Below are 22,583 nucleotides of genomic sequence, written 5' to 3'. Positions count from 1 at the left end.
TTTTTTCCTGTATTTGCCTAATTCTTAATCACCACATATATTTCTACATTTCCCTAGAAAATTCTAACTTTATTCACTTTTCAGATCCTATAAAATAAGGTAAGGACCTATCACATTTGTACTCTTTTGCCTCCTTAAAGGGTTTTTGTTTAATAGATTCTTTTGTTCTGTTTTTTAAATAATGGTATGTCTCTAAGTTTGAAGCATGTTTAAAACCACAATGGATTACTGTTTAAAACCAAAAAGGGTACATGTCAGTGTTGCATCCTCTCACCGTACATATTTAATCCATCAGCTGAGGAAATAATCAGAGACACTGGATGACTTACAGAAAACATTGGTATCCAGATTGGAGGAAGCCCTATGCGTTTACTATGCGGACAACACCATGTGGCTTTCTGAAGGGAATAGGCCTTGAAGTCCTTAATAATGAAGTTCAAACACGACATATAACATTCAATATGGAGCACACCTGATCAGAAAGAATATTAAAACCCTCACAATATGGCTTATAGTCAACAGTACGTTCAATGGGAAAAGACTGAAGTTATCAAGAACATCATCTTGCTTGGTTTCACAACCAATACTCATGGAAGTAGCAGCCCAGGAATCAAATTGATCAAATTCACGGAGCAAGACTTCACTACATCGTTGAACCGCAAAGGTGATACTTGGAGCACTAAAGTGTGCCTGACCCACCATTGCCTCATAGGCATGTCCCTCTGCTGTTCATATGATGTTCCGTGGATAATGCCTCAGACGTGGACTAAGTCTATTCTACCCATTCACTCTGGCTGACCCTGCTAGTATTTGAAATTTCAGAGACATAGCTTCCAGACATGGCAACACACATCATTTCAGTACAACAAACTGAAGACAGTGACCCCAAAGCAATCTGTCATGAAAAATATATACCCAGAAACCTGGGGACTTCTCACATACTTTTCTAGCTCCTGAAAAAGGGTATCACGCTTGATAACATAAAGTGGCGGTGACAAAGAGGAAGGCCATCAACAAGATGGGTTGACACCATGGCTACGAGGATGGGCTCAAACAAACACAGCTGTGAGAATGGTGCTGGACTGGGCAGAGTTTCATTCTGCTGTAGATCAGATCACTGTGAGTCTAAACCAACTCCATGTCAGCTAACTGCAGCATAGACTTTTGAAAGTCAGACATTAGGAAAGTGAGGATAAGGGAGACTGCAAAAGAACTCTGCGTTTGATGTATGATACTGGCAACGAATATTGAAAGTACCATGGACTTTCAAAAGAACAAACTATCTGTCCTGGAAAAAGTACACACCGAATTTACCTTGAAAGCAAGAATGGAGAACTCCATTGCACGTACTTTGGACATGTTATCAGGAAAGACCAGTCCCTGGGAATTGGCGTCGTGCTTTATCAAGCAGAGAGGCAGTGAAAAAGAGGAAGAGCATCATGACATGAACTGACACAGTGACTGTGGCAATGGGCCCATCATAATAACAATGGGGAGGATGGTGCAGGACCAGGCAATGTTCATTCTGTGTACATGCAGGCACTATGAGGGGAACCAACCCGATGGCATCTGACAACAACAACTCTTTTGCTCACTACCAGTCCAGGCAAATGAGAGAAGATTCTTAGGGTTCTCTGGCTCTTCCTGGCCTCACCTACACCCAACCTGTTTGCCTGTAAGCAAAGTAACAAGTTATAAGAATTGTATAGCGGTTGCTTCAAGTAGCATAACTTGAGCTACAGAAGGGTCTTTTTATTTAATTGTAGATTTCCTGTTAATATTCAAAATCTCCTTGATTATTTGTATTGTTTTTCAGTGATCCCACTGTACATTTCATTAAGTACGTTAGTTATTTTGATCTCTTTGCCTAAGCAACAAGTACTATTTACAATATGCCTTTAAAGGCAGTCTTATCTCCATCATGCCACAGTATCATGTAAGTTTTCTATTACAGCTATTTCTCTCCCGTTTGGAGAAAGAAGGTTAGCTTCAAATAGGTCACTTCCTTGTTCTCCCAGTGCTTTCTTTCACCACTGGAGCCAACTCACCTATTTATGGATCCAAACCTTAGTATCCTCATTTGGTTTCATCCTAATGCATTATGCTTGCCGAGCCTCTAATGTAATACTGTGTGAATGGCTTGGTTTTCAAAAAAAAAGTGAAATTATACCTCTATTTTTGTTCTTATTGCTTTTTGTGATGCACTTCTGTACATCTCAGGCAAAGGCCTATGTTAGAGTAACACTCTATTACCTTGGTTCTATTAATTGGTTGAAAAGAAGTGAAAATTAGTAGGTAACTCAGTAATGGGGAATTATAAAGGATGGACAAATATCTCACAAAAAGAAGTTCAAGAAATAGAAGCAAATTGGCTTGGCTAGACCAGATTCCACTTAGCTGTGTTTACTTCTCATCAGAATATATCATAGAAATATATAAATATTAATACTGTAAAGTTTATCATTGCTCTGTTGATTATCATGAGAAAATGCATTTGACATTCAGAATTTATTCTAGCAAAAACAAGAGCAAAGGAGTAGGAGTTCCAAGGAGGAGCCCTTGTGACAGTGGTTTCAGTACTCAACTACTACTTACATGGACAGTACTTCAAACCAACCAGCTGCTGGGTGGCAGAAAGATATGGCAGTCTTGGAAACACTGTGGCGGCTCTTCTACTCTGCCCTATGGGGTAACTATGAGTTGGAATCTATTTGAGAGCAAAGGAATTTTTTTATTATGATGTTCTCTTTTAAAATAGAAAACTCAGCTGTAGCTAACTATATATCTTTAGACATGGGTTCTCATCGCACTGGGGCTTATTTACTGCAATTGTCAATTAAGAGAGTTGAATTATCCATTCTCCAAGATCATGCCATGGTTCATTTATTTATGCTTAAATGTTATAAAATTGACTTATTCTTCTCACGAGAAGTTTCATACCTACAAAAATACATTTTTTACTGCCAAGCTTTATTCGGTGTTTTAGTATCCGTGACATCACAGTCTATTATGACTATAATTGGGTTACCATAATTGAACACATTAAGGGCTCTTCAAGCAGAACCAAGAAGAAAGGATTTAGAAACTGCACGGAGATTAAATATTTATCTTTTTTTAGATTCCTTTTTAAATGGATTTTAAAGCAGAACTGTATTTGAATGGAGAGTTGAGGTGGGCATGATAATATTGTTTTAATAATAATTTATTATGATATTGTTTAAGTTCAGAAAGTAACCACTGAAGCTCAAAAAACCTTTCAGACTATTTTTGCATGCCTCTTACATGAAGGGCATTTTTTTCCTAACCACAAAATGATAAATATATATAGATATTATAAATAGCTATGGCTATTAATAGGGAAAGCAGTTGGCATTGATTAAAAGAAAACAGTCAAAGATTCTCATTTAGAAGTAATTTCACAATTATGAATGATGGATTAATCTAGTCTGGAAACTACTATATGAGAGTAATGCAAATTTTACTGAGCTTTATAATTAGTAAGTATTTAAGGTGAAAAATTAGCATCCAAATTACATTATTTTATACACAGGAACCTATAATTAAATTGCATCTGAATTTCTGTCCAATCAAAAACATTGCTTTATACTTTTTCTTAAGCAGTAGAGTTTAGAAGAGAATAAAGGTCACACACATTGACATTCTACTCTCTTTCACCTCAAAGTATAAAATGAATTCTCAAGAAACACTTACATGTATAAATCCAATGAGAATTAGGGTTTTTTAAAATATTAACGATAAACTTTCTCTGAGCCTGATGAAATCACTAAGATCTTCTTGGCAGTATTCTACAGAAATTACAAACTGAGTGTGTTTAGGTGATTAGCTCCTGTCACCATCTATAATTTTCAACATTATTAATTCTTCTTAGAAGAGAAAACAGTAAACATTTGGTACAGTGTAATCCCTCCTGATGTTTTATAATTCACTTATTAATTCCTTTCTCTCTCAAGAGCTTTACCTAAAGCAACCTTGACCGGGAGGGAAAATTACTGACTAGCAGGAATAATCATTCCTCCAGTTTGCTCTTCTTTTGTAAGACTTTCTCTCTTTTATCCCTTACATATCACTTAGTTCTTGAATTGGGTTACAAATAAGATAAGAATTACCTAGAGATAGTGCCCACAACTCTATTTTAGCTCCTAGATCTCACCCAAAGAGAGTCTAATTAGGAAGACAATATTGATGAGGCAGCCTAGGACACTTCAGAAGACTCCGAGACAGCAGATATTAGAGAATTAATTTTTATTTGTAGTATTTTCATTGTTGTTCTAAATGTTTTTTATAATAATGAATATTCCCCCTGGAAATTACAGAGAAAAAGATTTTCTAATAACATTTATTATTTCTAATTATAGAATGATTATGTCTTCATTATATAAAATATGAGGGTGAGTGAAAGGTACAAAGAAAAATCTAAAATTTGCTAATTACCTATCAGGATAAAATAACAAGCATTCACATTTCCTTCTCTCCTTTACTTTTATTTGAACTTTTTGTACAGACACAGACACATTTGTAAAAATCACATTGGTGTAGATCAATCCACCACTTGACAGTCAGTGGGGTTATGATGTCATGATGGTGGAAGTTATGTCAAGGTAAACAAGCTCCAGTGGAGTTTCCAAACAAAGAACAGACTACAAAGAAGGAGTAGGAGGTTCACTTCTGAGTGATTAACCACTGAAAACCTTATGAATGGCAGTGAAACACTGTCAGAGGCACTGAAAATGATATGAATATGTCAAATATGGTGCAGGAAGGTGAGCCCCTCAGGTTGGTAAGCACTCAAAATATGACTGAGGAAGAGCTGTCTTCTCAAAGTAGAGTCAAGCATAATGACATGGAGGGAGGAAAGCCATTGAGACCTTCATTTGCTGATGAGGCATAACTCAAATTAGAAGAAAAATTTGCAAACATTTATTAATACTCAGAATGTGGAAAGTAGGTTGTATAAATCTGGGAAAATTGGAAATCACCAAAAGTGTATGAACCCACAAAGAGTGATCTACTAGAGTTTGGCAAGCTGAAATAGACTGGTATTGCCTACTATGAATCAGAGAATCATTGTTTACTATGCAGGCAACGACAAGTTCAAAAAAAATAGAGTCATATTCATCACCAAAAAGTGCCTTTCAAGATCTATATTGAGTACAACATGGTCTGTGATAAGATAAAATGTACACATATTTATGAAAATCCAGTTAGTACACTAGTATTTAAAATTACTCTCTAACCACTAAAGTCGGTGAGAAAGACATTGAAAATGTTTACCATGTTATTCAGTCTGAAACTGATCAAACATGTAACCAAGGTGCACTGATAGCTAAAGGTGATTGGAATGAGAAAGTTGGAAGCAAAGAGGAAGAAACTCACTTGGTGTCATAGAGTCACTTCTGATTCATAGTTGGAAAATACAGACTTGGTGATAGAAAAGAAACTGGATATTGAATGATAAAATTTTGGAACCCCCATTATTTCATTGCAAATACCTTTTTCTAACAACACAAACGGCAATTATACGTGTGGACTTGGCCAGATGGAATACATACAAATAAAACTTACTAGAAGTATGGGAAGCGAAAATAAAGCTCAGTGTCTTCAGCCAACACAAGAACAGGGGCTGACTGTGGAATGCAAGTTGAAGAAAATTAAAATAAGTCCACGAAAACTGAAACAGAACCTTGAGTATATCTCATCTGAATTTTGACAGCATCTCATGAATAGATTGGAATCATTGAAGATAATGTCATGGGCTTAATGGGCTATAGAATGACATCAAGATCATCAGACATTAAGAACATAGGAAGAAATTCAAAGCCAGGAGAGAAAAGATGGGGTTGGGGAGTGGGAATGCCTGCCAAAGAGCAAGCACACAATCTCCTCAGCAGCTACCAGAGAGGTTCCGCTAGGAGGGGTGTCTTTTACGTCCTTGTGGTGAGGAAGTCAACTGGAAAGCTAGGTAAACCAACACTTCCTAAAGCGGAAGAACAGTATCACCTCTCACAAACTCCCCTTCATCATTAACCAGCAGCACAGCCACTTCTAGGAGCGTCGCCCCTCCCCATCACAGCTGGTTTTTCCCAGTCCGTCAAACCTCTTAATTTGCTGGCCTATGTGGGGGGGGAGGTGCAGTGGGGAGGCACTATGTGAACAGTAGATTGAGTGGGCAGCTTGCAGCAGACATTCCCACGACTCAAGCTACATTTTTTCCATTTTCCCCACTTCCTCTTTCCTATTTTGTTCTCTGGTGACCTATCCCCCACCCCAATGTGTCTAACCTACTCCACACAGTATACTTGTACACACAATAATTTAACCAAAAGAACAGTAATCCATGCCCAAAAAGTGGTTTGTTTGTTTTTTACTTTATTTTCTTTGCATCAGTTTTGTACTTTTGCTCTATTAAAAGAGTTTTGTTTTCTAGTTCCCTCCTATTTCCTCTTTCAGTGTGACCTGCCAAATTCCTAAGAATGCACGATATCCCCAGGCAAAAGCAAGCAAGCCTGTAGCTTCTAGAACATCCACTCAAATACGGGCTTTCTTCTTTTTTCCACTAAGTACACAGACCCACCCACATTTATGGTGTCTGAGTAACAAAACTTCCACACCCACACCCAAGCCGCACCTGAGTTCTTTGTCCCTTTTGTCTCTACTTCTCTTCCCTGTACATCCACCAACTGTGTCTTTCTGCTCTCTTCATGAACTATATTTCCATGAAAACTATTAATTCTGATTACCCCTTTTATAATATAATTTTTATAAGATTGTTTGTAAGATTAATCAAGACCAGCTCTTATCTTACAAATCTAATGGGTTCAAGAGGGACATGATCAGCAATAGGAAAATTTATAGATAAGAGAAAAATAAGATACAGTGAAGGTATTGGGAACTCCTGAAGCAATAGATACACAAGGGTCTGGAACTTTATTCAAGACAGGTTTATATACACTCCCTATTATGTAGCCTACAACTCATGAGAGGTTTCCACATAAGGTGAGAGTTGACCATTATCCAAGGGCATACAAAGGACCATTAATACATTCGTCAAGCTGCTCACAGATAGGAAGAGAGAATAAAGTTGAGAACAGGGAGTAACTGGTATTTTGCAGACTCCTACATCTCAGCAACTTTGTCAAAGTACAGGAGGGAAAGTATCCACTTTATCTCAGACTGAGAGTCAGGCCAGCCAGCACATCATCAGCTCCCATGTTAAGCTGTCAGCATTTCCCACAGGCCTTGGCTGATTCATGAAAGGTGGTGATCCTGTCCTCCCATTTGCCTGAGGAGCAAACAACTTTACCCCCACATCTGTTTACCTATGAAGTCAGCTGATTCGTATTACTAACATTACTGATGTTTCAATCTCTCTCTTTCTTCCCTTCCTCCAATGTCCACACTTATCCATCTCTCTATCTCCATTTCACTGTTGTGTGTTTTCCAGCTCCAAATAGACCTCTGCTATATCACTAGACAGATCAACTAGCCCTGCATGACCAAGCAATTCACACATCAGTAATAGTTATAACATGAAGCCAAGGAAACAACAGTTAAATACAGTAAACAAAAAAAGTTAAGAGAACTAAATAAAATCAACCAAAAGTCACTCAAATCCAATGAAGTGCTCTCAAAAAGAGGTCCTGGCACTACCAGATACAGAATACACAAGAATTATTTTACGTCCTTTCAAGAGAGGTGAGAAAAATTCAGGAGAACAACTGAAGAAATTGAAAAATCAAAGGCCTTAAACAAAAAGGAATCCCAGTATACAAACAATGAGGTAATCGAATCAGGCACCATAGTAAAAGACCTGAAAGATATAGCAGAAGAAAAGGAAAATCAAAGACAATCACTGATTAAAATTAATGAGAAAAACAGTAAAAAAGTGAAGGGATCAAAAGAAAACAAGAGAATGAGGTGGGACACAGTCAAGAGATACAACCTACATCTTATCAGAATCCCGGAGCAAGAAAAAACAAACAAACAAAATCTACAGAGAAAATACTAAGAGAAATCATGGAAGAAATTTCCCACAACATCACCAAGAAGGATAAAATGACTAATTAAGAAACTGATAAAACCCTAAATAGGTTAGTCTTCAAAAGGAACATATCATGGCATATTATTATCTAATTCTCCAATTTCAATGAAGCAGAGTTAATCCTGAGCGCAGCTGTGGAAAAAAGGAGTCACCTACAACACTCACAAAACAGAAAAAACTACTAAGGATAAGCTTGGACTTCTCAGAATAAACTATGTAGACCCAGGAAAGTAGAAATAGAAATTACATATAGAAAATTTTGAAGGACAAGAAACAGCTAACCAAGAATCCTAGATGTAGCAAAATTATCCCTCAAATATGAGAAATAAAGGTATTTCAGATAAGAAAAAAAAACACTACAGGACAAGAGCTACAAAAAACTACAAAGGCAACTATGAACTAGATCACTAAGGGCAGAGAATAAACAAAAACAGCAGACCAACTGGACAGCATCACAAAGCACACCACCACCTATAAAACAGCACCCAAAACAACGCAGACATAGAGCAGAAACAAAGGCACCAAAAGAAGCCTCCAAAAAATGTTAAATAAAGCCAAACACAAATACTGCAAAATGTTCCTAACAAACCCCTATAATAACATGACACTTAATGTCAATGAATTAAATGCACCGACAAAGACAGAAAGCAGCAGAACTGATTAGAAAATAAGACCCATTGATATGCTGCCTATAAGAAACACACATTAAACTCAAAGACAAAAATAGACTAAAAACCAAAGAATAGCAACAAAAAAATGAAATATAAAGCCAATCAATAGCAACCATAAGAAGGTCGAAGTGATCATATTAATCTTCTGATAAAATAGACAGCAAGGTTAATATCAGAAGAGAAGATAATAATGGACATTACATAATAATTAAAAAAACAAAGCCCCCAAAATATATAACCTTAATAACCAGATATTTATCTAATGAAAGACCTTCAAAATACCTTAATAAAATTCTCACAGAATTGAAAACAGGAATAAAAATCTGAGTAATAATTGTAGAAGACTTCAATATTCCACTGTCGTGGACAGACAGCACACCAGGAAAGAAACTCAATAAAGAAAGAGAAGAGTTAAGCAAAACAATAAACCTCCTAGGAATATTAGATCCAAACAAAATAAAAAGAATAATAAGAAGGTAAATTAAAGCCTGTACTCCAACCATTTGTGGAATAAATGAACAAATACCTATAAATACACCATCTACCCAAATGAATGCAGATAGATGTAGAAATCCGAACAGACTTATCACCAAAAAAATAGAGATCATCAAGATACTTCCAACCAAAAAAAAAAAAAAATCCCAGGACTAGTTGGCTTCGCAGGTGAATTCTACCTATTAACTGAACAGTTATCATCAATTCTACAAAGACTATTACAGAATACTATTATAGAAAAGGACACAAAACTGCCAAATTCATTCTATGAAATTAGCATAACCCCAATGTACCAAAACCAGGCAAAGATTCCACAAAGCAGAAAACTACAGACCAATATCCCTTATAAACATAGCTGTAAAAATTCTAAAACAAAAGAATGGGTCTGTAAAATCCAACAATTTGTCGAAGAAATAATTCATCATGACAACACAGGATTGCAAAGATGATTCAACACTCAAAAAATAATCAATGTAATTTACCACATAACGAGAAAATTAATAAAAACATTACAGTGTCAAAAATATGCAGAAGAAGCATTTGACAATATCCAATGCCCATTTCTATTAAACACTCAATAAAGCAAGAAATAGCCAGAAAATTATTCAACATAATAAGGTCATATACAAAAATTGAATACTAATATCATGCTCAATGAGGAAAAATTGAAAACATTTCCCCTATCACCATTCTTAATCAACATCATGATAGAAGTCTTAACCAGAATGATTAGACAACAGAAAGAAATCAAGGGAATATAATTGGGTAAAAAAGAAGTGAAATTATATCTATTTGCAGACAATATGATTTTATATAGAAAGAATGCCAAGAATACCACAAAAAGACTGTTGAAATCAATTGAGGGATTTGGAAAGTAGCAGGCTACAAGATTAAATATTATAAATCAGTTTGATTCCTATATACCAGCAAAGAGTACCTGAAAAAGACAGGAAGAAAACAATATCATTTACAATAGCCACACAAAAGGTGAAACACCAAGGAATAAACCTAACTAAAGAAACCAAAACCAAGTTCACTGCCATTGCATTGATGCCAAAGACCTGTATAAAGAAAACTACAGAAGACTATTACAGAAAACTAATAGAGAGCTACACAAATGAAATAATATTCTGTGCTCATGGATGGGAAAATTTAATATTGTGAAAGTGCCTAAAGTAATCTACAAATGCAATGCAATTCCAATCCAAATCCCAACTTCAAGCATTAAAGAAATAGAAAAATGAAATTGTTAACTTCATAAGGAAAGGCAAAGGATCCAAATCAAGCAAATACTGCCTCAAAGTGAAGAACACAGGAGGAGACCCCATACTACCTGACCTCAGAACATACTATACAGCCACAGTAGTCAAAGCAGCCTGGTTTGGGTACAGGGATAGATACATGGACCAGTGGAACAGGATAGAACACCCAGAGATAACTCGAGTAAGCAAGCCCCCAATAAAATAAAAGGAACTTTTTTCTTCAACCCCATCTGGCAATGTGTCTGATAGTGAAGTTGACAAAAAGCTAGAGGAAAAAACAAATTGCTCCAGAAAATCCTGTAAAGAAGCAAAAGACTCGGGAAACTCCCAGTGCCTTGTTTTACTCCAAGAGCAGCAGCAGCAGCGAGGATAACATGCTCCAGACTGGGAAAATACAGTGTATCAGTGTTCCGGACTCCAAAGGGGAGCGTCTTCGTTGGTATTGAGAATATTGGGTGGGTCAGGAAGGTGAAATGAAATGAGGAACAATGGGTATTTCTTTAAGCTGTGGGCAGTGTAGCTAGCTGTAGGGACAGATTTCTGACACTGATGACACAATAAGAAAACTGAAAACTCCGAGCCATATCTAACCTGTGCTGTTCTCATCGTTTTATGCTGTCTTTTATTTTCCAACTGTTATTTTCCAAGCTAACTGTATGTATAGATTGCAGAACAATCTTTAAGATGAATGTCTCTTTTTAGCGTGCGCTATTAGTAATGTTCTTTGTGAAGCTATGTGTAGGAGGATTGCTTGTTCCTACCACCTAGTGTGAAATAAAGACAAACAATACGATCTTAACTGTTGAGGATTTTATTGATCTAGATTTCTTACTGTTTAAGACCTAAAGCCACAGTTCATAAACCTTTGAATTTCAGAACAATCCTGTATAAACTCTTGATTTGGAAAGTCCACAGTCCATCTGTTCTCTCCCAACCAAATGCCTAGAATCGTTTGACTTTCCTACCCTCTCCTCATCCCCTCTCCCCTTTCCCTCCATTTTCTTTTTTATTGATATTTCATGTTCAATTTTTATTCTTTGAATATGTTATGCTAGTTTGCAAACATCAGTTAAACAGTGAATGTTATTTCAGTAAGGCACTTGTAATTAAGATATTATATAGGAACTATAAACACTAATTCTACTGTAGTAAATCTTCAGAAATATGGTTTGGTAACCAAAATGGATCGTATGAAAACAGCCAGTGTATGCAGGTCTCTATAGTGTTCTAAGGAGGTGTTATATGACTTTTCAGTCTAAGATGAGGACTTCAATGTCAGATATGCTGTCACTGGCTAAACAGGTTCACCATGGGATGATGTCCATAAAATGATATATTGTTGATTTGAAGTCTAAAAATGAAAACCCAGAAAAAAAAACATTCACCTGCAGGTCACTGATTTTCAACAAAAGACCCAAAAAAACATTCAATAAGAAAGAAACACCCTCTTCAATAAATGGTGCTGGAAAAATTTGATCTTCATCTGCAGAAGAATGAAACAAGACACTTGCTTTGCTCCATGAACAAAAATGAACTCAAGATGGATTAGAGCTATAAATGTAAACCCCAGAGCTATAAGGAGCATCAGTTGAAAAAGTTGTGACCAACTTGTGGGCTTTATTACAGGGAATACCAAGACTACCAAATATAATAAAGAAAGCCCGCACAGTAGAGAAAAAATAAATGACCTATTAAAATTAAACATTTCTATACATCAAGATAATTCATTAATAGTGAAAGGAGGCCCACAGATTAAGGGAGGGGATATCAATGACACAGCAGACAAGGAACAAATTAGTAAAACTACAGAATTGTGCAACACCTCAATAAGAAAAAAAACACAAATAATCCAAGTAAAAGGTGGGCAAAGGACATGAATAAACAATTGACAAGAGACAGAACTCGAATAATCAGCAAGCACATGAAGAAATTCTCACGATCACTAGTCATCCAAGAGATGTAAATCAATACCCACAATGATAGCCCAATTCCAAAAAACAGAGAACAACAAGTGCTGGAGAAGATGTGTAGAATTTGGAACGCATACTTGTAAATATGTACAGCCATGATGGAAAGCAATATGGCAATACCTAAAACAACCGGCAGTAGAAATACCATATGACCTAACAATACCTGTGCTGGGCATACACCCCGAAGAAGTAAGAGACAGGGCACTCTCATGCTCATTATAGCACAGTTCACAATAATAAGAAGCTGGGGAAAAATAAACAGCCTCTGATATATACACACAATGGAATAATATGTATCCACCTGTATTTGTTGAAATACCCTTGTGTGAGAAAAGCAGGTGGCTGTCATCCCATGGTTATAGAACTGGAGTTCCTTGGACTTTGGTTTAGATCTTTTGCTCTAAGGGTGCCCAGTGAATGGGGGCCCCGGACTACCATATATTTACTATTTAAACGCTCTCCTTGTTTCCTTATGACATATATTTGTCTTGTAACTATGATTCTGCCTTTGAGAATAAGTGTTATTGATATTTTCTCCTCATCATCAACATCCATCGTTCGTGTAAATAGTGCACAGTCATTTAAGAGTTTGTACAAGTCAATAATTCATGTGTTGAAATCTGAAGCTGACCTATACTAGTATGACTTCCTTTTCTTAACAAGATTTTAAATTCTATACCATTGGCTAGATTAATGAGATTATTGATGGAATTATCTGGTACTCCAGGAGAGATGATTTATAATGGTGTCTCTAAAGTGAACCAGACACATATATAAACCATGGATATATGAATGGATTGAGGGCATGCATTTAATTGGCTAGCCCCAATCTGAAACAAATGGTTCGTATTATATGGCCTTACTTGTTACTAATGCTCATGAAGAGATAAGTTATGGGATCTAGATCAAAGAGTGATGAGGAAACCAGCTGGTGTCTGGCTATCGGGGGGGGGGGGTGGGAGTGATTTCCTTGGCAAAGTCAACAAAACACAAGTAAACATCTTCTGGTATTCTCTGCTTTCATTCACGATCCATCTGACATCAGCAATGATATCCCTTGTCTGCATCTAGCGTGAACTCTGGGATCTCCCTGAATTGTACTGCTGCAATGTACTGCTGCAACAGTTATTGGATCATCTTCAGCAAAATTTTGCTTGCATGTGGTATTAATGATATTTGTCTATAACTTCTATGTTCTGTTGGGTCACCTTTCTTTGGAATGGTTACAATATGGATCTCTCCCAGTTGGTTTGCCAGGTATCTGTTTTCAAGATTTTTTGTCACAGGTGAGTGAATGATTCCAGTGCTTCATAGGGTTACTGAAACATTTCCATTGTTATTCCATCAATTCCTGGCTCATTTTTGGCAAATGCTTTCAGTTGGGCTTGAAATTCTTTCTTCAGTAACATTGATTCTAGCTCATATGCTACCTCCTGAAATGGTGGAATATTGACTAGTCCTTTCTGGGTCAGTGATTCTACGTATTCTTTCCATTTTACTGTGATTCTTCCTACATCATTTAGTATTTTTCCCATACAACCTTTCAATATTGAAATTCAAGCCTTAAATTTTCTGTCATCAGCTTAACATATGCTAATTATGTTCATTTTTAATTTTCTAACTCTAGGGCTATGTACATTTCTCTATAGTCTTTTATTTTGTCTTCTTGGTTGCCCTTTAAATTTTTCTGTTTAGCTCTTTGACATCATTTTTTCTTCCACTTGCCTACTCTAAGATTCAGAGCAAATTTCAGAGTTCAATGTTGTTGGGTTAAAATGCAATGCATTATTATTTTATATCCATTTTGATACATTTTAAAGTTGTTTCAGTTTTTAATATTTTCTGCTTGCTTTCAATTGGAGAATCTTCTATTTTGTCTAGTCACTATTGTTGAGGTTTGTTGTTACTGTTTGCTTCCTATTTGTGCTTTGTATGGTTCTGTGTATACGAAACCAAGGATTAGGCAAACCACAGTGACAGTAACTATATTAATATTTACCTATGGGCATGGCACAGGAGTTTGGGGGGAAATGATGAGCTAACAAGTATGTGAAGAAAATGTTCTTAAATTATTGTGGTGATGATTGAACAACTTTCCTTAATATGAATTAACAATTAAACGGTAAGTTATGTGAAGTATATATGAATAAAATGTTTATATCAGACAAGAAATAATAAAATATCAAAGTGTACACTAGAGTAAACTCTAAAACTTTCTCTTGAATGTAGAGTAAGTAAAGCAAGTGGAAGAAATAAAGCAAAAGGTTTTAGCAGAAAACTTCAAAGGGAAGCTCAAGGAGACAAAGTAAAATACTATCATGAAAGCCAAAAAAGAATAAAGCATCCAGCATATTTCAAGCTGAAAAAAAGATTAAGGGCAAAATCTAAACTAGAATTGTAATATTGAAAGATTCTATGGGAAAATATTAAACAATATAGGAAACATCTAAATAAAACAGAAGGAATACACAAAGACATTGTACCAAAAAGAACTGGTCCATGATCAACTATGTCAGGAAGTAGCGTATGCTGAAGAATCAGTGGGATTGAAGGAAGCAGTCCAAGCCACACTGAAGGCATTATGGAAAAATAAGAATCCAGGAATGATGCCAATTGAAATATCTCAGCACTCTGATGAAGCACTGGTACCACTCACCAATGACAGCAAACCTGGAAGACAGCTACCTAGCCAACTGACTGGGAGAGCGCTATATTTATACCCATTCCAAAGAAAAGTGACCAATAGAATGCAGACATCATTAAACAATATCACTAATGTCATATACAAGGAAAGTATTACAGAAGGTCATTCAAGAGAGCTTGCAGGAAGGTGCCAAAATTCAAATCAGATTCCGACCTGGAAGTGGGATGAGGAATGATATTACTTGGATGGATCTAACTGAAAGCAGAAAGGAGATGTGTTGACACGGGAACTCCCATTATGGGCTCAGTCTTAACAGTTGTGAGGATGGTGCAAGATGAAGAGGGCTTCATTCTCTTAGATCGAGGGTCCCTACGAGTCAGAGTTAACTTGAAGGCATGCAGCAAGAGGTATAGATCTATACATTCACAAATATACATGTGAAACCCGTTTCCAGTTCTCAGATTTTTTAAAGTTACAGATTATCAACATCTTAGAACCATTTTAGTCTTGTGGTCCATTCTAATCACAACCCTTCACCAAAGGTAAATACTAGTGTCCTTATCCTGACATTTACTACCATATATTAACTTTTCTGCTTTGATATAAGTATCTGATTTTTCTAAGCTCAATCTTAAGAGAACATAAGCATAAGTGAAATTTATTTATATACTGTATAGCTATAGTTCATTTATTCTCATAACTATGAATATACCATCAGTTTGCTTTTCTAAATACTTCTGTTAAAACATTCTTGTATATGTCTTACAGTCAACATATGTATATAATTATATTGATTAGAATAGAAACAGAATATTATCAGAGATAGTGTCAGAAGGTGAGTCTCTCAAATCAGAAAGCACTCAAAAGATGACTGCAGAAGGGCTGCTTTCTCAGAATTGGGCATAATGATGTGGATGGAGTAAAGCCTGCAAGAGTAAAGCATTCAGAACCTTCATTTGCTTATTGGTCATCACTCAAAATGAGAAAAAGAAACTGCATTTCCAATTTTTCTTGATTCATACTTGGTGCATTCCAAGTTCCAATTATTAATTGATGTTTGCAGCTATTTCTGCTCATTCTGAGTCAGAACCCATCAATAAATGTAATTGGAAGTTCTTAAAACTGAAACGGAACAAACACTGGTATTGGCCATTTTGAATCAGAAAGCTGGGAATGACAAAATCAAGAGGAATGATATTGCATTCATCATCATAAAGGACATTGCTAGCTCTATCATGAAGTACAATACTGTCTGTAATGGGATTATTTCTATGCGCTTTCAAGGAAACCCAATGAATAAAAATTTTATTATTTGTATAAATACAAGTATTTATTAATCAAATTTATGCATGAACCACTGAAGCTAGTGATGAAGAAATTGAAGAATTCTACCAATTCCTTCAGTATGATACTAATTGTGCATGCCATCAAGATCAGTGACTGGAATGCAAAAGTTGGAAACAAAAAGAAGGAATACTAGTTGAAAATATGGTCTTGGTAGTAAAAATGAAGCTGGAGATCACATGATGGAATTTTGCAAGACCAATGACTTGTTCATAGTAAATACCTTTTTCAACAACTCTAAAGGTGGTTACACACATATACTTCTCCAGAAGGAGTACACAGAAATCAAACTGTCTACATTCATGGGAAGTGATAACAGAGAAGCTCAATATCAGCAGCTAAAACCAGACCAGAGCTTGACTGTGGAACAGACGGGAGTAAAATTTTGCTGAAGATTATGCAACAATAAATTGACAGCAGTAAAAACTGACAAAAGACTGCCAGAGATTCAGATGGGATTCAAAAAAGAATGTGGGATAAGAGATATTACTGCTGACATCAGATGGATCTTGGTTCAAAGCACAGAATACCAAAAAGAGGTTTAGTTGTGTTTTATTGACTATTGAATGCATTCTACTGTGTGGATCATAACACACTATGCCCTCTTTCTCCCTTAAGACAAATGGGAATTACTGAACACTTAACTGTGCTCATGTAGAAACTGTACATTAATCAAGAGGCAACTAGACAAATAGAACAAATGAATATTGCATTCTATAAAATCAGGAAAAGTGTGTGTCAGGTTGTAGCTTCTCACCACACTTATTCAATCTTTATGTTGAACAAATAATCAGAGAAGCTGGGTTATAGGAACAAGAATGTAGCATCAGAATTGGAGGAAGACTTATTAGCAACCTGGGATATGCAGATAGTACAACCTTGCTTGTTGAAAGTGAAGAGGACTTGAAACATGTTCTTCATCAGATCAAGGATTGCAGCCGTGAGTGTGGATTACAACACAATGTAAAGAAGACCCACATCCGCACAACTTGACCATAGGGTACGCCATGCTAAACAGAGAAAAGATTGAAGTCTTCAAGGATTTCATCTTGCTTGTAACCACAATCAATATTCATGGAAGTTGGAGTCAAGAGATCAAACGATGCATTGCATTGGGTAAATCTGCGCAAGATCTCTTTAAAGTGGAGAAAAACAGAAATGTTACTCTGAAGGCTAAAGTATATCCGATCCAAACCATGGCATTTTCAATGGCCTCATATGCATGTGAAAGTTGGACATTGGATAAGGAAGATTGAAGGAAAAAGGATGCATTTGAACTTTAGTGTTGAGAAAGAATATTGTAAGTACCATGGAATGCCAAAGAAGAAACAAATCTGTCTTGGAAAAAAATGTGTCCATAATGCTCCTTAGAAGCAAGGATGGCAAGACTTTCTCTTACAAACTTTGGATCTGTTATCAAGAGAGGCCGGTCCCTGGAAAAGGACATCATGCTTGATAAAGTGGAAGGGTAGTGAAAAAGAGGAAGGGCCTTGACAAGACAGAGTGACACAGTGGCTGCATCAATGAGCTCAAACAGAAGAAAAATTGTGAGGATGACACAGGACCAGGGGCATTTCCTTCCATTATATATAAGGTCATTATGAGTGGAAACCAACCCAATGGCACCTAACAATAACAGCATATTGAATATGTACTTGGAATTATTGAATCATACGATGTGCATATGTTTAGTTTAGTAAACAAATAAAAAACCCAAACTCAATGCCACAGAGTCCATGTTGACTCACAGCAACCTCCTGTGGGTTTCTGAGACTGTAATTTTCGGAAGGAGTAGAAAACCCAGACAATTTCCCTTGGAGGAGTTCCTGGTGGTTTCAAACTGCCAACCATGCAGATCGCAGTCCCGCACATAACCACATCACCAGGGCTCCTGGATATGACCAAATAGTTTTCCAAAGTGATTTACTAATTTGTATTTCTGCTCACAGAGCACAAATATTCTAGATACTTCCCAACCTCAGCAAAATTTAATGTTTAAAATATTTTTTTCATATTTTTTCATCATAGATCCACTGTGGTTTTAATTTAAGGTGACCAGATTTTAACATTGGTAAAGCGGGACACCAGCGGGACACCATTGGTAAAACTCATATCCTGGTGAAATAGCCACATGGCAGCTGAAAACTGTACACCCTAGCTTGTCGTAATTCTTTCCAAAAATCATGACTTTTTTAAAACGCAGCGGGACACGGGAAAAATTGTTAAAAATCAGGGCTGTCCCGCCAAAAGCGGGACATCTGCTCACCTTATTTTAATTTGAATTTTCCTAATGAAGTTCAGCTAATGAGGTTTAAATTTTGATGTATTTCTTTCCATTGTTCTGCCTATGTCTACATGTATAATATGCATATAATATTTTTTAAATTGAGATTGAAATTATACTGGAAATACAGTTTGGAATCATGAGAATGTCAGGGAATTATTTTTATTCATTTAATAAAAAATAATTAATGGATATGCTAATCTCCTCCTGAAAGTTAGTCAGAAAAAAAAAACCAGTTTAAGTCAAACAGTTTATTTCACTAACTTGGTTTCTAGTTCCTCTCTTTTCTTATGTCTTAACAATGGATATTTAATCGATAAAACTGTAATAATTTTATCACATATAGAAAAGGAATAGAGAAGACCTGAAGTCATATAGGAATTAAATAAAGATGCCGACATATACTCTGGCTATGTTAAGAGAGTTTTGTGCAGATCAAGAAATAAAGGCATTATGTTAAATAAAAACCTAACACACTTACTTCTATTGAGTCCTTGCCAACTCATAGTGACCCTTTGGTCATTCGACCCTCATTATAACATTTTCAATCAACTTATATACTTTTGAAAATTGAATCATGAATAAGGACAAAGCAGAATAAGACTAAATATACTATGGACTGCAAGACAAACAAATCTGTATTGAAAGAAGTATGGCCAGGATGCTCCTTAGAAATAGAGAATGGATTCCTCCCCGATCCCCCAGGCTCCTCCCACCCAGAGACTTGCTGCAACAGGGGCGGAAGTGGAGGTGTCCTAGTTTGAACTGCGTTTCAGAGCACAGATCCTCTGTCCTGTGCGCTGTCCAGAGTGCTGGAGAAGCGCTCATGGCCTGAGCACCCTGTTGCCGGAGCTCCCAGGGGTGCCACCCCAAGCCCCCGACTCCTTGCACCTCTTCAGCTCAAAGATTCAAAGGCCTACAGAAAACGGTGGATCGTGCAGGTTCCCATGCTTCACTACTGCATGGGCTCATGATGATAATTGTTTCTGTCAAGAAATCAGAACAGGACTTCCGGGAAGATGGCGACTGAGTAACTCATACCAGAGGGACTCCTTAGAAATCAGCCCAGGAGAGTTACTAAGAGGTAAATCCCACACTGCCGGTTTGCAGGAGGAGCATCCTAATGATAAGAAGGCGCAGATCCACAGGTTTTGAGGGTCTGGGGGCTTTTGGCTTACCACAGTGGCGGCCTGCTAGGGTTTGACCTTAGCCCCACCACTGTTCTAGGCTGGAGTTAGGATCATTAGAAGCTGGTGCATGGCTTTTTCTCAACACAGCCACAGCTTGCCACTGCCTTGGGGAAAGTATTATTAAATGCTTGCAGCCCCACAGGCAGGGATCAGGGCTCAGTTATATTGTTACTTTTGTTTCCCTCTCTTCTCTCTATCACCCACATTCTTATTAGGCCAGTTTTAAAAGTTTTTCTCCTCTTTGTCTCTTCCCTGTTCTCTCACACACCACTGCTGACCTCAAAACCACTCCCCTTAGCCTAGGGCATTGAGCCTTACCCCACATGCAGTTAGGTGAGCTCCTCCCTGTGTAGCGTAACCCAAGGCTGGGAAAAGCCCAGCTGAACTCCATCAGGGATACTCTGCCCAACTTCTTACCAGGAAATTCCTGCCTGGGTGGCTGGGGAAGCTCCTATTTTTCCTCTGTTGTCCCACGTGACTGAAGGAACTTCCGCCCACCTACCTTAGTGCCTCACATGGCCTAAGGTAGCTTGGCCAACACTCACAGATGCTCAAAGCTGCATAAGGAACCTCTGCCAAAACTCCATGGTGATCTACCTGGCCAGGGAAATTCCTCCCACCATTTGTGATGTTCTACACCATAGCAGCCAACCCAAAAGCTTTCTGGGGCACTCCCTTTGAGAGCGAAGCCACAGGAGGATAAAGTGGTAGACTAATTCCATAGTGAAATTGGCTGTAGGAAGTTCAAAGAAGCATTCCTACGAGTCTCTAAAAGAGAACCAGTGCTCTTTGACTCCATGGAAAATGGCACCTAGTTCTTTTAAAACAATGCAACGCAAACAGCAATCAGCCCAATGACCACAACAGAAATACAGAAGAAACAACAGGCAAAGGCAGAAGATTTCCTGAATATTACGACATGCATAGAAGAAGCAGACCTTGAGCTGCCACGGAAAAAAAATTTCAGAATGCTTCTTGGAGTCATACAAGATAAGAGGGAAACAATACAGAAAAGGGATGAAATGATAGAGGATATAAAGTTCACAAACCAAAGGAAAATACAAGAGCTTAGGGAGGAGATAACAAAAACTCCACAAGGGGAGTACTGGAAGCAATAGAGGAGTTTGGCAGAGTGGCAGGATACAAGATCAACAAACAGAAGTCCATTGGACTGCGATACGCATCGGATAAGACCACAGAAGAGTAGATAAAAAAGGTGGTACCCTTCACTTAACCAAGCACAAGTGTAAATATAAAGGAATATACCTGATTAAAAGAACAAAAGATCTATATGAGGAAAACTACAGAACACTATTACAAAAAAACAAGTGTGACCTCAACAAATGGAAGAATATCCCATGCTATGGATTGGAAATCTCAATATAGTAAAGATGTAAGTTCTGCCCAAGGCGCTATATAAGTTTAATACAATCCTGATACAATTACCCTCATCTTTCTGGAAAGAAATGGAAAAACTGATTACCAACTTCATATGGAGAGGGAAAAAAACCAGAATTAGCAGAGAATTCCTCAAGAAGAAGGACACAGTGGCAGGGCTTGCTTTACCTGACTTTAGCACATACTATACAGCCACAGTGTTCAAAACCACATGGTATTGGTATAATGCCAGATACTCAGACCAATGAAAAAATAGCCGAAAACCCAGAAATAAAATCATCAGAACACAGACAACTGATCTTTGATAAGGGCCCAAAAAATATCCAATGGGAAGCAGATGCCCTCTTCAACAAGTGGTGCTGGAAAAAGTGGATAGCTACCTGCAGAAAAATGAAGTAAGACTCTTAAATAACTCCATGCACAAGAATAAGCTCAAGGTGGATCACAGACCTTGAGGTAAACCCCAAACTATTAAGGCCATCAATGAGGGAATTGGGACCAACCTGAGAACTTTGGGGCAGGGAATACATAGGCTATCAGAAATAGGGAAGGACACAAACAGAGGACATGCAAATTTATTGAAGATAAAACACCTGCGTACATCAAAAGAATTCGCCAAGAGAATAATGAGAGCCCACAGACAGGGAAATCATCTTTAGCAATGACACATCAGACAAAGGCCTTATTACTAAAATCTACAATACTCTGCTAGCTTCCAAAAAGAAAAAAAAATTAATTTCCTACTGAGGAGGTGGGCAAAGTACCTAAACAGAAGTTTCACAGGGGCAGAATATGAATGGCCAATAAACATATGAGAAAATGTTCCCAATCATTAGGCATAAGAGAAATGCAAATTAAAACAACTATGATATACCACCCAACACCCTCAAAGAGAGCCCAATTTAAAAAATCAGAAAGCAACAAGTGTTTGAGGGGCTGTAAGGAGACAGGAAGTCTCATCCACTGCTGGTGGACCTGTATGTATGTACAGCCACTATAGAAATCAATTTTGCGATATCTAAAACAGATAGAAATCGAGCTACCATACAACCCAGCAATCCCCCTACTGGGCATATACCCAGAAAATGCAGGAAAGAAACCATGGCCAGACATCTGTGCTCCAATGTTCATCGTGGTACAGTTCACAATTGCAAGCAGTTGGGAAAAAAACAAATTTCCATCAACTGATGAGTGGATTATAAAAATGTGGTACATATATACAATGGAGGCTGATCATGATACTGGGACAAGAAGAAAGTAAAAGGA

The 22,583-nt window shown here is 37.3% G+C and overlaps 1 pseudogene; it reads left to right on the top strand.

Annotated features, from left to right (window-relative positions):
- Nucleotides 1-504: 504 nt before the first annotated feature.
- Nucleotides 505-11,077, top strand: LOC142454660 (activated RNA polymerase II transcriptional coactivator p15 pseudogene; annotated as a pseudogene).
- The last annotated feature ends 11,506 nt before the right edge of the window (nt 11,078-22,583 follow it).

Source organism: Tenrec ecaudatus, chromosome 8, assembly GCF_050624435.1.
Source record: "Tenrec ecaudatus isolate mTenEca1 chromosome 8, mTenEca1.hap1, whole genome shotgun sequence".
In the NCBI taxonomy this organism is placed as follows: domain Eukaryota; kingdom Metazoa; phylum Chordata; class Mammalia; order Afrosoricida; family Tenrecidae; genus Tenrec; species Tenrec ecaudatus.
The sequence above is the reverse complement of the archived record's forward strand: the minus strand, read 5'-3'. Positions and strand labels throughout refer to the sequence as shown.